This window comes from Anabrus simplex, chromosome 8 (assembly GCF_040414725.1).
Source record: "Anabrus simplex isolate iqAnaSimp1 chromosome 8, ASM4041472v1, whole genome shotgun sequence".
Taxonomy (NCBI): domain Eukaryota; kingdom Metazoa; phylum Arthropoda; class Insecta; order Orthoptera; family Tettigoniidae; genus Anabrus; species Anabrus simplex.
In genome coordinates this window covers 221779027-221796625 of record NC_090272.1, presented here as the reverse complement: position 1 = coordinate 221796625, position 17599 = coordinate 221779027, and the positions used below count along the sequence as shown (strand labels likewise).

The window sequence follows — 17599 nt, the reverse complement described above, 5'->3', positions numbered from 1 at the left end:
TGGACGTTGGTGATACTATAACCTATTGGTTTAAAAAGTACCAGAGACGATGGTGCTGCTCCCTTGCAGCGTTTGCGTGTACTATTTGCGTGGTATGTTTATTACTTTGGTGATTTAATGTGATGGATTGATGGTAAATATTTTTGATTGTTATTGAAATGTGTAAGAATTTATGTGATGAATGATAAATAGGTAAATTGAACATTGATATAAATAATAATTATTTTAAGCTGCCTCTGTGGATCAGTGGTAGAGTGTCGGCCCCCGGATCCCCAGATAGCGGGTTCAAACCCGACAGACGTAGTCGGATTTTTGAAGGGCGGAAAAAAGTCCACTCGACACTCCATGTCGTACGATCTCTGGTGACACATTTGGTGTTTACCCGACAAAATTCGTTAAAATCTCAGCCACGGTCTGCCATCTAGTGGGCCTAGAGTAAAACGGAACGTCGAAATTGACATGCAGACAGCTAGATGGCGTCAAATTGAAATGTCTGCACACGGTAGCTGAGGCCATACGATTACGATTATTATTATTATTATTATTATTATTATTATTATTATTATTATTATTATTATTATTATTATTATTATTATTATTATTATTATTATTATTATTATTCAGATTGAATGAACGACGAAAGGATGGAAGTGGAGGCGTATGTTGTTGACTTACCTTTCCGTAGTTGATGCATGGTTAGGTCGTAGTTGATGGAGTAGCTGCCCTTCCATGCTTTGAAATGGTTAATTATTATTACCGCATTTGTTTTATTCTGCTTACCTTCTGCATACCTTAGCAGCTTGTAGTGCTTTTGGAGAAGGAGGTGGTGTTGTAAAATAATATTCATTTCGCTGGTCTAGGAATCGAACTTTTAACAGTATGCTAGATACATTTGAAGCTTAGCTCCTTAATACCTTGAGCTAGCGATATGAATGAGTAAAGAGAGTGAAGTTAGCGAGTATGAAGACGTATGCGTAGGTATGGAAGGTGAATGGTTTGTCCTGTGTGGAAAATTAGTTATTGTTCGGGAAGGATGCGAAGAATGTTAGGCCAAGCAGCAATGAAGACAAGACACGTAAGTAATATTCTCGTCCGTTCACGGCCAAGAAACGCGTACTAAGTGAGAAACTTTCCGAAAGGGATAAAGTAAAATGCTTCCTGTTGTTGGAGGATATTAAACGTGAAACACAAGGAAGTCGAAAACTGAGCGAAGCTATTAAAATCGCGAAAGCGTAGTATAAACTTTTAATAGCTGGAAAGAAGGCAATTGATAAGGGTTTAGAACGGGTATTTAAACCTGGTACAAAACAGTTTAAAACTTTATCAGCAGCCGCTGAAAAATAACTTGGTAAAATATCTTAATTACAGTGTACTCCAGCATATAACACATATCTTCGCTAAGTAATATATGTGAATTTTGCCTTAAAATCCTTTTAGAAGAAATTTGTGTTCATCATGAACGCCTAGGGATGGCAACGATATATCGGTCTCTACGAAATGCCTGTATTTTTCTTCCATTTATCGATATATCGATACCGAAAGTTTGATTCAATTTACCGCATAATATTTCGATTTTACCATAAGTGGATCGTTTTTATTTGAATTATTTTTTTCATTAACAACATCCGCACTAGAGAACGCCGATAATTCTGTAAGAGATAAGGGAACAGGGAACTTGAAATCACGCAGGTATGACATAATATTGTTAGTGTTGAACTGTAGAAGTATTGTAAAGAAAGGAATAGAATTAAGTAATTTAATAGATATATACTCACCAGATATTGTAATAGGAGTTTAATCATGGCTGAGAAATGATATAATGGATGCTGAAATTTTCTCACGGCACTGGAGTGCGTATCGTAGAGATAGGATAGGAATGATGGGAGGGGGAGTATTCATTCTGGTGAAAGAAGATTTTGTAAGCTACGAAAAAGTTAAAGATGAGACACATGAAATTCTAGGCGTAAGGCTCATTTCTAAAGATAATAGGCAACTTGATATATTTGGAGTGTACAGATCGGAAAAGGGTAGCGCTGACACGGATTCAGAATTATTAGATAAGGTAATCAGCTATGTGGGAAACGACATGGAAAGGAATGTGATTGTAGCGGGAGATCTGGATTTACCAGATGTCAGTTGGGAAGGAAATGCGAACGACAGGAAGCATGACCAACAAATGGCAAATAAGTTAATATGGGAAGGACAGCTGATTCAGAAAGTGATGGAACCAACCAGAGGGAAAAATATCCTGGATGTGGTGCTGATAAAACCAGATGAGCTCTATAGAGAAACCGAAGTAATAGATGGTATTAGTGATCATGAAGCTGTTTTTGTCGTAGTTAAAAATAAATGTGATAAAAAGGAAGGTCTTAAAAGTAGGACTATTAGGCAGTACCATATGGCTGATAAAGCAGGAGTAACTTAGGATTGTTTCTTTTTAGTGTTATGTCAGAATTTTCCTTGTGCATGGTAACATAGTTTTGCTGTAAATAAGTATCATCAAAAGAAAAGCTTGTCATTCCGAGACGTCGGAAAGGATAGAAAGGTTAAATTAGTGTTGAATCTGCATGATGCACGCGCACGGTTTACCTGCATATTTTCACTACGATTTGAAGTCGATTGAGGAGACTGATACTACGTAGTAAGTAATGTTGTTAACATTTCTGACCGACTTTCACACCACCAAACACTAGACTTGAACCTGGATCTTGAGGGCATGATGCTGCGACATATGTGAGTAGCGCTGTGTTTTGTGAGAAAATAGTCTTCTACTTCTTCTTCTTTTCTAGCCTATTTCAATCCACTGCTGGATATAGGCCTCTTCCATATGCTTCAATCGTCTTCGGTCTTGAGCCACTTTAACCAGCGTGTTCCAGCCAACAGCTTTATGTCGTCGAGCCATCTTTTCTGGGGTCTTCCAATGCTTCTCTTGTGTTCCCATGGTCTCCAGTGAACAATCCTAGAGGTCCACCTGTTGTAGTCTTGTCGAGCTACGTGTCCTGTCCATTGCCATTTTAGTCTTGCTACTCTCTCTAGGATGTCTGTTACATTAGTTCTTCTCCTGATGTCCTCCGAACGGATCGTATCCCTAAGGCTGATCCCTAGCATCTGTCGTTCCATGGCTCGCTGTGTTCGCTGAAGCTTGCGAGCACTTTCCTTCGCCAGAGTCATCGTTTCCAGACCGTAAGTAGTAACTGGCAGCACGCACGTATTATAAACCTTGGACTTCAGGTTAGTTGGAACATCCTTGTTCGTGAGGATGAATCTTAGTTTTTGGAATGCCGTCCAACTCATACCTATTCTGCGAGGAATTTCTGCACATTGGTTGTCTTTTCCAAGTTTTATCTTGTGTCCAAGATAGATGTACTCATCGACAGCTTCTATACATTGGTTTCCCATTTTAAGTGGTCGACTGTCTGGGCTTAGTATTTTCGTGTTTTTTAATGTTCATTTCCAAACCATTCTTAGCAGAGGCGGTTTTTAATTCTTGGATCATGCTTTCTAGCTCATCTAGATTTTCACTTATGAGTAAATGCCATCGGCAAAACGCATGTGGTTCAAATATAACCCGTTGATTTGTATTCCTTTATTATCCCAATGAAGGGTTTTGAATACATCTTCCAAGGCAAGGGTAAACAGCTTTGGAGAGATTCTGTTACCTTGTCGAACTCCTTTGCCAACTGGGATTTTATTGGTGATGTGGTCTTCGTCCTCTCTGACTACCATTGTTGCTTGATCATAAATGTTTTCCAGGAGCTTAATATAGCTTGAGTTTATCGTGGCATTTCGAAGTGCCTTCATGATAGCCCAAATCTCCACTGAGTCAAAAGCATTTTTTATAATCAATGAAGGCCAGATGAATCTTGATATTGTACTCAGTGGTTTTCTCAAGAAGAAGACGAATAGCCTGGATGTGTTCAACAGTTGAGAAACCTTTACGAAATCCCACTTGCTCGGCAGGTTGATAAAAATCCAGTTCTCTTGTGAGGCGGTTGGTTACAATTTTAGTCAGGAGCTTGTAAAGGTGTGATAACAAACTCACAGGACGATAGTTCTCTAAATTTTCCTTATCACCTTTCTTGGAGAGATGTATCACTTCAGCATTTTTCCAATTTTCTGGTATTCTCCCAGAGTTAATACACTTGTTGATGAGTATTCTCACGGCTTCTAGCAGATCTCTTCCACCTAATTTCAGCATTTCATTCGTTATTCTATCCTCCCCAGGGTATTTTTATTCCATACTTGTTTAAATGCATTTTCAATCTCAGCAGTGGTTACTTCCGGTGTTACTTCATGTGTATAATTCTGGGCTAGTTGTTTATCACTTGGCGGTTTATTAATGGTTGATGTATACAGCTTGTAGTAGAAATCTCTAATAACTTCAGTAATGTTTTGCCTATCTGTGACTATTTCTCCATTTTGGTTCTTAAGGGATACAGCAGAATACAAAAATCTTAACAAGACCATTCGCAAGAAAATAAGAAAAGATCTAAAGAAGCATAAAGAATAACTATGTGTAAAAACCTTGTGAACATAGCAGAGTGTTAACCACGTAGGCGTAGATTTCGAACTTTGCGTGCTGACGTAGCATACCACGTGACCGTAACGTCACGACAAAGTGCACTTGTTGGTAAACAAAGCCACGTGCTTTCTTGAGAGCTGTCATCTTGACGGACCCTAACCTCACTTTGAAGGACAATAGAGCATCGCTAACCTCACTGCTGCCATCTTTACGGTGCTAAACCCCAAGGCTGCCACCTTATGCATGTTGTAGCGCGGAATTTAAAATCCAACAACAGAACATCGCTAACCTCACTGCTGCCATCTTGAAAAGTTCAGTATTCCAAACACTTAAAACAATCAAGCAGATACTGATTTCTGTTAGGAAACGCAACTCATCGCACTACTAATAGGTCGGGGATTTTATTAGGTAATTCTGATAAGACGTGACCCTCGGGTTCCATTCCTTGTTATGTATAGTATGAATGCCTTCGGTTCTGAACACAAAACCATTTACCAATAGATTTTAATTTGCTACACTTAACAACGTAGAAGCGTTCTTGCTAATAACAATCGATGAGGGTGTTGCTACTGTTAAAAATGTACCAACTTCAGCTAACTCCTTCCGGAAGGAGGAGGGTGTAGTGAGGTGGTGGTGGAGCCCTTTAGCCCTTTAGCCCATTAGCCCTTTAGCCCTAGGAGGAGGAGGAGGAGGACGCAGTCAGGAGGAGGAGGTAGAGGAAGAGTCCTTTCATCCTCTTACCCTTATAATAAGACGTAACCCCTGGGTTCCATTCCCTATCACGATTACTTTTTCGGTTCAGCATTTTGCAATTATCTTGCATACTAGTCCTCTCCTACACAAGCTACATGCTTGTAACCCATGCCAAAAGATTAAAATAATATGTTTCCGAACCGATATTTCATGTCACATGTTTATGCGATAACTTGTTAAATGTAAGTAGCGTATTTCTTATAGCACTAGGCGTTCTGTTTAATTTTTACTTTCCGCATAAGTTACATGCTTGTAACCCATGCCAACAGATTGACTGATATTTCATGTTACATGTTTATGTGATAACTTGTTCAACAGCTAGGGACTTAAATGTAAGCAGTGTATTTCTTATAGCACTAGCGTTCTGTTTAATTTTACTTTCCGCATGAGCTACATGCTTGTAACCCATGCCAACAGATTGCCTGATATTTCATGTTACATGTTTATGCGATAACTTGTTCGACTGCTAGGGACTTCAATGTAACCAATGTATTTCTTATAGCACCAATCGTTCTGTTTAATTTTACTCTCCGTGTTTGCGATAACAGAACAGGGTTTGAATCTATGTTTTTCTATTGTAACTAAATCAGATTATTGTTTACCGAGCGAATTGGCTACGCAATATAGTTTTTTTCTGTCGTTTTTTATTTTCGCACAAGATGAATGATAGTAGGTAAATCATTTGAAGTTGTACTTTTGCTATATCGTTTACCGAGCGAGTTGGCTACGCAGTATGTGCACAGTGTTTTTTTTATTTTTACACTAGGCAGATCATTGAAGTTGTACTTTTGCAATATCGTTTACTGAGCGAGTTAGCTACGCGATATGTGCACAGCATGTTTTTGTTTTTTACACTATGCAAATAATTGAAATTGTACTTTTGCTCTGAACACATCAAACAATGTTCTGATCACATGTTGAAGTTAACAACATCGATTACAGTGTTCGATTCTAGTCTTGTTATGTTTCAATCTGATCTTCTTAGAACAAAGGTATCCCCTAACATCTTCTAAACACATGTTGTATCGAGTTCAGTGTTCGATTCTAGTTTTGATCGCTTATGTAGTGTTCTGAACACATCAATCAATGTTCTGATCACATCTTGAGGTTAACGATATCGAGTACAGTGTTTAATTCTAGTCTTGTTATGTTTCTTTTGTGATCTGCAAGTCTAAACATGCACAATGATGTTATCGCTGCACACTCTTGCCTTCGCGATGCTGGTTTAAACTTGTTCGATAGAGATATAAAGCTATGCCTTGACGTAGGAGGCGGAGGAGGAGGTAGAGGAGGAGGTGGTGGAGGAGGAGAATGATAAGGCCTTAACAGTCTATGTATAGCCGCCATTTTTTAAAGATGACAGCTGTCAAGAAAGCGCGTAGAATTTTTTTAAATTGCCGCCACAACAATTCAAAGGTAGTAGCTAAAGAAAGCAGCACGGTGCTCTGTTGATTAAAGATGGCTGCAAGCACATGGAATTTCAAATTGCCCTCCACCGCATGCATAACAGCAGCCGCCATCTTGCGCAGTAGCTTCTAAGCTAGCTTTCTTCATAAGAGTAGCCGCCATCTTGTGCGAGCACCCCTAGGCTGTCTCATAAGGAGCTATGTATAGCCACCATTTTGTGTCCACCATCTTGCGCAAGCATCCCTAGGGAGTCTCATAAGAGAAACAGCCATCTTGTGCGTGCACCCTTAAGCTGTCTCATAAGAAGCCATGTATAGCCGCCAACTTGTAGAATTAGATAGCCGTCAATGCCAAAGGGTCTAAGTAGGTGATCTCATCATTAGACTACTTTTTTCTTATGCTATCATGTTCCTGATACTGTGAACCTAGGTATTGGGCGAAAATGTTTTGCCCCTTTTGCTCTACGATGCACCATTTTCGTGATATTTAACATTTTGCATTTAAGCCCCAAATTTAATGAATCGACCCGGCACAGCACGTTATACTCTTTACTATAGCTAGACCTGATCATGTTACAAAAACTTGCTTCAATACAAGCTAAAACAGAGCAAATGCCAAAGGGACTAAGTAGGAACCGAACCGTTGATCTCATCATTAGAATATCCTTTTCTTATGCTATCATGTTCCTCATACTGCGAACCTAGATATTGGGCAGAAAAATTTTGTCCGTTTTGCTCTACGATGCACCGTTTTCGAGATATTTAACATTTTGCATTTAAGCCCCAAATTTAATGAATCGAACTAGCACGGCACATTAGTCTCTAGGCTAGGTTTCTTGATAAGAGCAGCAGCCATCTTGCGCAAGCACCCTTAAGGTGTCTCATAAGGAGTCGTGTATAGCCGCCATTTTGTGTGTCCGCCATCTTGCGCAAGCAACCTGAGGACGTCTCAACATCTTGTGCAAGCACCCTTAAGCCGTCTCATAAGAGCAGCCGCCATCTTGAGCAAGCGCCCTTAAGGCGTCTCATAAGGAGTCATATATAGCCGCCATCTTGCGCAAGCATCCCAAGGGAGTCTCATAAGAACCTACGTATAGTAGCATCTTGCAGCCACCATCTTGCGTAAGCACCCTTAAGGTGTCATGTACAGTCGCCATCTTGCGCAATTAGCGTCGAGAGATGACTGCTGTAGAATTTTTTAAAATTATCCGCCACCATATTTCAAAGGTAGTAGCTAAAGAGTGCAGCACTGAGGTTTGCGATGTAAGATGGCGGATGACAGCTGACGGATTTTTTTAATTGCCTGCAAGATAGCAGCACGGTATTCTGTTGATTAAAGATGGCGGATGACAGCTGACGGAATTGCCCGCTATTACGATAAAGATAGCAGCACGGTGCTCTCTTGATTAAAGATGGTGGATGACAGCTGTCAAAAAAGCACGTGAGTTTGTTTCCAAACAAGAGCATGTGGAATATTTCAAATTGCCGCCACCACATTTTAGAGGTAAGTAACTAAAGAGTGCAGCACGGTGCTCTCTTGATTAAAGATGGTGGATGACAGCTGTCAAAAATGCACGCGGATTTGTTTCCAAACAAGAGCACGTGGAATTTTTCAAATTGCCGCCACCACATTTCAAAGGTAAGTAGTTAAAGAGTGCAGTACTGTGGTTTGTGATGCAAGATAGCCGATGGCAGCTGTCAAAAATGCACGTGGCTTTGTTTACCGATTCAAATCTCGCGCTAGTTTGGTTAAGTTGGCAGCATTGAGGTTTAGGCCCGTCAAGATGGCAGCACTGAGTTTAGCGATGCGTTGTTGTTGATGACAGCTGTCAAAAAAGCACGTGGCTTCGTTTACAAATTCAAATCTCCCGCGGGAGGAGAAAGAGGCCCCTGGGAAGGCCCCCGAGGAGGAGGAGGAGGAGCGGGCCCCTGGGAAGGCCCCCCGGGAGGAGGAGGAGGAGGAGGAGGAGGAGGAGAAGCGGGCCCCTGGGAGCCAGAGGAGGAGGAGGCTGCCGAACTCTCCATTATATCTACTGATGCGCCATCTTTAAATCACACATTGTGTCAACTGAATTCGAGGCAAGTCCACATATTTCAGAGTAATTTTATAAACCAGCGTTTGAAAGACTAAGTCCAAAGGGTAGATAGGTTTGTATTAAAGGTAGGTGTCACTGTAACACATAGGTTGTGAATTTAGTAGCAATGTTATTGATGAGCATTTAAGAATTTCTCTCAACGTACTGAATTGTTCAATTACCTCATAAGATAGGCACTATACTTGGTCCATGTAACCAAGTTCGAACGAACGAACAGGCGCGTCGTTTGATAAATTTCCTTCTGGAGCTATTTAGTGGTTTAAAATCTGTATCATTAATGAGCAAACTGTTCCACTTACAATTTCCTAATATTTATTACAGAAGTTTCGTTGCCAATTCTTTTTAAAATGTACCTTTTATTAGAACAAATAGTTCACACTATCCATGTCCCTTTGGCACGTGCGGGTGACGTAATTTCTTTAGCGTGAGAATGAGAACTAACACCTGTATTCCACGTGCTGTCCCTGGTCAGCGATTTAAAAAAATGTAGGTAGAGCTCCCGACTCGTAATTTATATGGGACCTCATGTAATGACTTCAGGACTCTGGTTCCTTATGACACAAAGGTCATGGGTTCAATGTATATGCATAGAGGTCTGACGATATTGTAGTTGGTCTTGGACTCTTGTGTTATCATTAACGATATATCGATATCGGTATATTCAAACGATAAATATTATAACAGTTATGGGAAGCAATGGTGTTTGGAGCACAATGTTCATCACTATTCGTCCCATAGTGACCTGAAAGCGAGTGTGGTAGAACGATTTAATAGGACACTGAAAACGCGAATGTGGAAAATGTTTACTATTCAAGGCACGTACAGATGGGCAAATGCAGTAGAGACAATACGCGACACTGAGCGAAATATCGAGGGACAGCTATTGGAGCTCTCTCTAGCGAGTAGACCTGAAAACTACTGATTCTGTCATAAGAGCATGTGTATTTTTGTGTGAAGTTTTTGGTGTTATTTATGCGTTTTCAGTGAGTTGACATAATTAAATAGTAGCGTGTGTCATTCCTTGATATCTCCTCTCAACATGAGGGGAAAGGTATGTGCTATGTTTGGCTGCAGTAACTATGAAGTAGAGAAGAATGCGCGGTAGTTCTTCAGGTTCCCTCGTGACAAGAAAATGTAAGTAATATTTTGTATGCTTATATATTCTTCCAGTGACAGAGATTTTTATAGTACTTCATAATCTTCTGACGTGCTCGGCCCATGTTTTAACTAGCTTAAAATGTAATACGCATATTTTATTGTATAGTGCAGCAGTTAACCCTCAATACCGATGTGTTGTTGTAGGTGTGATCTGTGGGTTTTGAAATGTCACAGAAGTGATTTGGATAAAGTGTACAAGAAAGAAGGGACGTTACGCTTATATAAGAATTATAAGATCTGTTCAGATCACTTCCAAGCCAGCGACTTTAAAATTCTTCGACTATACAGCCAAGGGTATGTTACTCTAATTGTATGTAAATATTCCTCAAAGCATCACTACCGACAACATTTTCATACTTTTCTTTCTTTTATCCCTCTTCTCAGATTAAAGCCGGGATTTTATAGATTTTCTTTCTGTTAGTAGGCTTCATGTTAAGAGGAAAATTGTCCAGCTATTAAATGTTAATTCATTGCATCATATGTGTAAGGAATGTGCCGATACTTTTATTGACAAGTGTCTTAATGTGATTATACAATGTTTTTAAATGAGAAAAAGACAAATCCTACCGTAAGAGTTCAGACAGGAATGCTAAAGCTAAAAAAGTAATGCATAAATGAAAGAGCAAGCCATTTCACAGCAGGCCATTTCACACCTTGTTTATATGTCTAATTTCAGTCTTTGAATAATAACCTTTTCAATAATTCTTCATTCATTTATCCAGAATTGCTTTAGCAAAATCGAAGTTAATATCTCAATAACAGTTTCTTTCTAGACGTAATTTATTTATCCATTTCCGTATATACATTTCCATTGATATTTGAATTTAGCGCAATTTTTTCAGGTCAAGTCACTAGGAGCGCCACCGTCGAATTGTCTCCCATTTTAGCAAGGCTATATCCGTAAGTGTCGCGTATTGTCTCTATTGTATTTGAGATGGGTCATTCAGTTAGACAAGTTAATGCGGGATTACAACTATACACGTCACCGAACTATAGGTGTGAAAAGAGCACAAATGAAAGACAATAGTTTACTGCGTACGGTGTACAATCGAATACAAAAGACTGATCCACGAGCACAGATATTTAAAGTTGGCGATGTTGTACGTATTTCGAAACATAAGCACTTGTTTGAGAAAGGCCTTACATCAAATTGGGCAACCGAACTGTTTACTATAAAAAAGAGTGAAGTATACTTACCCAGTAACCTACCTGCTCGCAGACGTTCAAGGCAACAACATTGCTGGTAGCTTCTACAGCGAAGAGCTTCAGAAAAGAAGTATCCGAACACGTACTTCGTAGAAAAGATACTTAAACGTAAAGGGGATAAGGTGTTGGTAAAGTGGTTAGGCTTCCCTGCTGTGTATAATTCATGGATTAAACGTAAGGATATTGCTATGTAATAGTTGTCTCTAGCGAAATAAAGAAATAAGAACAGAACTTTTCTTTAACTTTGTTTATTGTTTATTACAAAAAATTAGTTAAATAATAAATTAAAAAGTAATTGATAATAGCGTTCGTCACTTAGAGTCTGTACGAGCCTTTCGCGCTCTATCCTGCTTGCCGCGATGACGTGTGGCATTCTTTCTACGCTAAGCTCCTGCTCTATACCAAGCAGAAGCATTAGCCGCCGCAGGTACGCGACCATCTCTCTAGCGGCATCTTGCTCGATAGCGACGTCCATTGGAGTTATTTTATTTACAGTGTAAAACTGAAGCAAGTGAAGCTGCTAAAGATGCCGTTTTTATAGGTGCACGAACAGAGCAAGCGGGTGTATTAAGACGGACGTCCTTGATGATGAATATAGCCTCGCACGACACGTCTGCGTGTTTGAAGGTGGGACAATATCTATTTAGCGATGTAGGTCTTTGTATTGTTTTTCAAGGTGTGACATACGCACATGCAGTTCTTTTATTACTTCATTAAGAGTACCAATACGGTTAAGTAATTCTTGGTTAAACTTTTGTAAAGTCTCATTAGACGCAGCATATTCTTTCAGTTGACCTAGATTGACAGCATCTGTTACAAAGTATGCAGGAGCAATAGCACCTGGACGCTTGTTGCGTAAGTCAATGGTTTCAGTCCAATTGTTAATGTTGAAGACATTGTTTAATAAATCGGCTAAGGCTATCGTTTTTCCTTCTGTTTCGCTGCACTGTTGTGCGATAGGATGTAGGACGGACTGGACGTACGTTACCGTAGCAGCATCATTGTTTTCTGTAGGCTCTGCAACACCAGCTAAACACATTTTTAAAAGGCTCGAGCCGTTGCTCTAATTTTGCAAATTTTCCTCTACAGCTTGACGTGTGCACGTGACGGTATCGACATAACGCTTCGTGACAGCATCTGTTTCATGTTCCGGTTCGCCAAGACTGCTAATACGTCGTTCGTTAGCATGAAGGACTCCATGTTCACTGACATTAAATTGAGAGGCTAGACGTGTTTTAATATCACTAAGTACGGTGTGCATGCGTTCACTTAAAACAAGAACAAAAGTTTCGATAGACGTTAGCACGGCATGTAAAGTACTGACTTTGTCTAAATGTTGGGAGTCAACGTTCTTTAATTTGTCTGTATGCTCTTGGAATCCTTTTACAGTTACTGCGCACTCTTCTTTGTTTAGCGCATAGGTTTCTAAATATATCTTAGACACAGAATCATTGTCTTCGAGAGGTTCTGCTAGCTCTGTAATTCTAGTGTTTTTAACACTAAGTACACTATCTTTAACATCAAACAAATCGTGGAGAGATGATAACATTGGCATGAGCGGATACATAGATTCTACGTCTATAGCATCTTGCAGAGGCTTAAGCGAAGACTTTGAGTGCTTTTTCTAGATTAGTGAAGCTTTCCTTACTAGCAGCAAACGATTCTAAATATATTTTCGTACGGCATCAGTGGTTTCAAATGGATCGACGAGGTAGGTAAGTCTACAGTTTTTACACTAATTACACTGTCTTCGACGTGAAACGCGTCGTACAGAGCGATTAGCGCAGGCATAATAGGTGCGATGGTGTGTATATACTCTGATAGGCTGGACACCGTGTCCTGCAGCGGGGCGAGAGGTGATTTTAATTGTTTCTCTAAGTCTTTGATATTTTCTTCGCTAGCGGCAAACAATTCTAAGTAGGTTTTATTTACTGCGTCGCTGCCTTCTTCAGGCGTTGGGAGCTGCAATATTTTGTGATGTTTTACATCAGTGTTAGAGTCGGCAAGGCCTAGAAGTTCCTCACACTGGTTATAAAACGTAGTTATAAGTTGAGATAACGTAGTGACGCTGACCGTAAGGTCGTGTACCTGCTGTCGAATGCCGCCATCTTTTTCTTTCTTTTCGTCTAGCATTAAGATGGCTTCCGCTACGGTGTCTAGGACATACTGCTTCGTAACCTTTTCTGCAGATAAAGTAGCGGACGGGATGTGTAAGGGTGTAATCAGCCCGAACATGCTATCGATGTACTGCTTCGTAGCGATGTCATTCTCGTTGATAGGTGAAGTTATGGTAAAGGATAGATTATCACACACAGAATCCATGCTAATACCTCTGCTCTTATACCGATGAGCGAACAAGGACACTGCTTCTTCTAGGAGCTTGCTTTATAACCTGGGGTGTAGTTAGGTTTAGTTATGACGTCATAACGTTGTAATCGTCGAGACGTTTCCTGTAACGCCCACGATTCATAGAACTGTCTTTGTTAATAACAACATAATTATATGGACTGTCGTCCCAACAATAAGCGCACAGGTTTTGAAATCGTTCGAAAGACATGTCTGAAGTGACGTGGTCGTCGTACACATGACGTAAGTTAAGATTATCTTGCATAAACAAAATAATAAAATTCGCATTATCGCGAACAAGATGTTTACGCAGGTGGGTAGACGTTTGACATAGATAAATAACGTCGACACCATAGGTACGACCTAAGCTGACATTTTGCCTGTGCTCAGATTCGAGCACTAGTGAGAACAAGGATGTGTATAAATGGATAGAGTATCCGATGCCACTAGTTGTTGCCCAACAGTCATTGTCCAGTACGTCGTTAATGGCTTCGTCTGTATTAGCATCTCCTATGCATGCAGTGACATATTCTACACCTTGGTTGCTAATACCGACGAGGCGTTTGTACTGCATTAGAACTTCCTTTTAAGTCGGTGACGTAACAGCTACAATACGTCTTCAATCATTTATTACTATGCTTGCCTTAACAAGGAAAGCGTTCCTCAAACACAACACTATGCACGCCTCGAACTAAGACCTCATAGACAACTGTTGGTAAAGCACGATTTACTTGTCGAACTTCATCTTGCGTTAAGGAAGAATATACCTGTGGGAGTAGGAGACTCTTCCACTCTTCTTGCGGTTGCTCGGGAGCTGGTGCTGTGTTGCTAAAGTCAGCAAAAAGTCTCGCTGCTCCTCCGAAGGTCTGAAGTCTGTATCGGTGGACAAGGAACTCCGTTCCTGGAGAAAAATTATTCAAATTTACAAATTGGAAACGGGAAGCTTCCTGAAGGTAATCCAATTTTTCCCACAATTCAAAATCCATGTCTGCAAAGAAAAAAAGTACATTCTCTAGAAAGAATAAATGTACGGCTGTAGACGTACCACGTAGGCGGCAAAGGACACTTACGTATGTAACTGTGTAACAAAGTTTTAATGCCTGCGAGGACGCACTACGATTCGCGTAGGCGAAAGCTGATTCGTAGGCGTTATTAAGGCGACGACCCTTTCTACATGCTCCGTGTACCCCCTAGAGGAGTCCCATTCAGCTGGGAACATATAAAACCTTGAATAGACACGGGAAGGGAAACTAACACGAAACAATGGTTTCTCGCAGAGTGAACACCAACAATAATCGAAACTAAGTTCATCAAGTACTCTATCCATGGTGAATTTATACGTGTCGACAAAAGTCTCATGACGAAGAGGCTCACGATTTAAAAAGTTCTTAACGCAGCGGAAGCAGCTGCGGCTAGTAAACGGCGGCGCAGTAGGATAATACATGATTGATAACAGGTCAATACTATAATAAAATAAGTCTAATGTAACAGTTGTATTTTTAAATTCGATACGATAGTCTGTGTTGCTACGATTAGTTTCGTACATTAGTCGGTACTCTTTAAACGCAGTGTCTTTAGTAACAATAAATTTACTCATATTAGAAATACGATTTACCTACCGATAGGTACAAAAAGGAAAAGAACACAGAGGGGTACACGGAGCACGTAGGCAAAGCGAAGTGCCAAGTGTAGAGATGAAGTAAATGATACTGTGAACGCCTCCTGCCTGCTTTTATACGTACAGAACAATAAGTTACGTACACATAAAACCGTACCACCTGACTTTGAATGACCATAACCTTGCCCGCACACTTGTCGTAGAGATGGTCTACTTTGTCGGCTTCGCACGTTAGGTGCGTGTATAAGCTAATTTCGCACAATTGTCGACCTCGAAGACATGTGCATATCACCTCGGTTAGGTAACACAAGGACATAGTTCCATAGGTCGGAAGCTATCGCACAAAGTATGCTTTTATGATAAAAATTAATACATTTATACTTTTCTAACGTTCGATTACTACTTCTTGACTTAGCGGTCTGTTCGTAACTATTCTGTCATGAAGGAGTATACAGTACAACGACGTGTGTTCGGGCATGTTACCGCCCGTTTCGAATTCTACACGTATGTCTACGGATAATGAGCGTATCGATTCATCCTGCATCGCACAATCAATGCAGATAATTGTATTCCCATCAGCGAATTGAGCTCGCGTAATTGCAGCGGATTCGAAAGGTTCGAACATATCTTGTACTTGATAATACGTTTTCGGAAATTTTAGGAATGCTTCGTATATATCAGCAATGTCATTTTTAGGGAAGTTACATCGTAATGGTTCATACGGATAACACACATCGTTTAAATACAGTTGAAACTTAGCGCACAATGGTCAAAGTTCGCACTGTGTGTCGTTATCTTCTTTTTATCTCTTTGAAATGCGAATAACACGAAGCGTGGCTTTTCTCTCTGGTTTCTTGACTTGATTTTCCAGGAATGTTTCGTTGCACCCGTAGGAATAGAGAGAAGTTCGTATATTTCAAACGAGCGGAAAGCTAACGTGAGTGGATAATTAGTATTAATAGTTTGTAGCACATGCACTCGCTCTTCGTCGGACAGAGAAACACTCGGCATTTTCCAGTAAATGTTATCGATAATAATTCTAGATTTATCGGCTGCACGGGCAGAGTACACAGCGCTAGCATCATTACTGCTGCGAATTAACACGAGCTCGTGTGTACAATTAATAACCATGCATTTAAAGTCTTCTGCAAAGCCTAAGAAGTGCGATAATGGTATCACTACATGAAATTCTTCCGTAGTTCCATCTATAATGGCACTCCAACCAGCGTTCTGTAGGTGCATAGGATTGAGATTTTGAAAATAGGCGAGTGTTTTCATAGTGCTCGTACGTCCGAGCAGCCGCGTTCGGCAAATTTCAATGCTATTTAATCCATAAATCACCTCCGAGAAGAGAAAAGCAGCGAAATTCCTTTCTAAACTTGCCGATCCCTTAGCTCGAGTCGTTTCCTCCGCCAAGACGCCTTTAATGTGTAGGGTCGATAGACTAGTTACTAAACATTGGTTCTGAGATTGCACTGGAATCCGACGTATGGGTAATAAACATGCTCTTTTACACGTTTAATCGCTGTACCGTAGACAGGCTTCTCTTTAACATGTAACACTCTCGACAACATTATGCCTCCTTGTTAACTAGTAACACTGAAATAGTAGTAGCTGAATAATTTATACTAAGGTGCTAACAGTCTTGTTTGTTTAACATGTACACTAACGATTGCAGAATACGCTTGTTTGCTTTCGTTAGACGTCGATTACTTGCCGGCTTCTTCTTGCAGTCTTGGGTTCGTTCGACGACAGGGGGGTGCTGCGCACGGTAATACACTACGGCCATAGTCGAATGTGGAGACTTATAAACAGTTCTTCGTGCTGAAGTTCTATAGGACGTCCGTTCTGGTCAACGAGTCGAACTGTACGTGCGTTGATAGGATAATATACTAATGGTGAAGGATGTTCAATAACTTTGTATCCGTACGGTACAGAGGGAAAGAAATCATAAATCGTGTGGTTTTGAGTACCATTTAACAGCGCACCTCGAGCCATGGTACACTCTACGCGAATAACGCTTACATTTTGTGCTAAAACTGGCTCGTCGGAAATATGCTTAATGTGCGGCTGAAGCGTTCGTCGTGTAAAGCCTATAATAATAATAATAATAATAATAATAATAATAATAATAATAATAATAATAATAATAATAATAATAATAATAATAATAATCGTATGGCCTCAGCTACCGTGTGCAGACATTTCAATTTGACGCCATCTGGCTGTCTGCTCGTCAATTTCGACGTTTCGTTTTACTCTAGGCCCATCCCACTAGATGGCAGACCAAGTAAATCGAAACTCTCTTGGGCGTCTATGGCTGAGATTTAATTAATTTTGTCGGGAAAACACTAAGTGTGTCACCAGAGATCTTTTACATGCCGACATCGTACGACATGGAGTGTCGAATGGACTTTTTTCCACCCTTCAAAAATCCGACTACCTCTGCCAGGTTTGAACCCGCTATCTTGGGATCCAGAGGCCAACACTCTAC

General features: G+C 40.3%; 1 protein-coding gene across 1 annotated transcript in view; it reads right to left on the bottom strand.

The window, feature by feature from the left end:
- Window positions 1-11393: 11393 nt before the first annotated feature.
- Window positions 11394-17599, bottom strand: part of LOC136879010 (uncharacterized) — a 47573-nt gene continuing 41367 nt past the window's right edge. Inside the window, exon 5 of the transcript XR_011018642.1 lies at window positions 11394-14388. The gene's annotated coding sequence lies outside the window, so the exon portion shown is untranslated. The remainder of the gene's footprint in view (window positions 14389-17599) is intronic.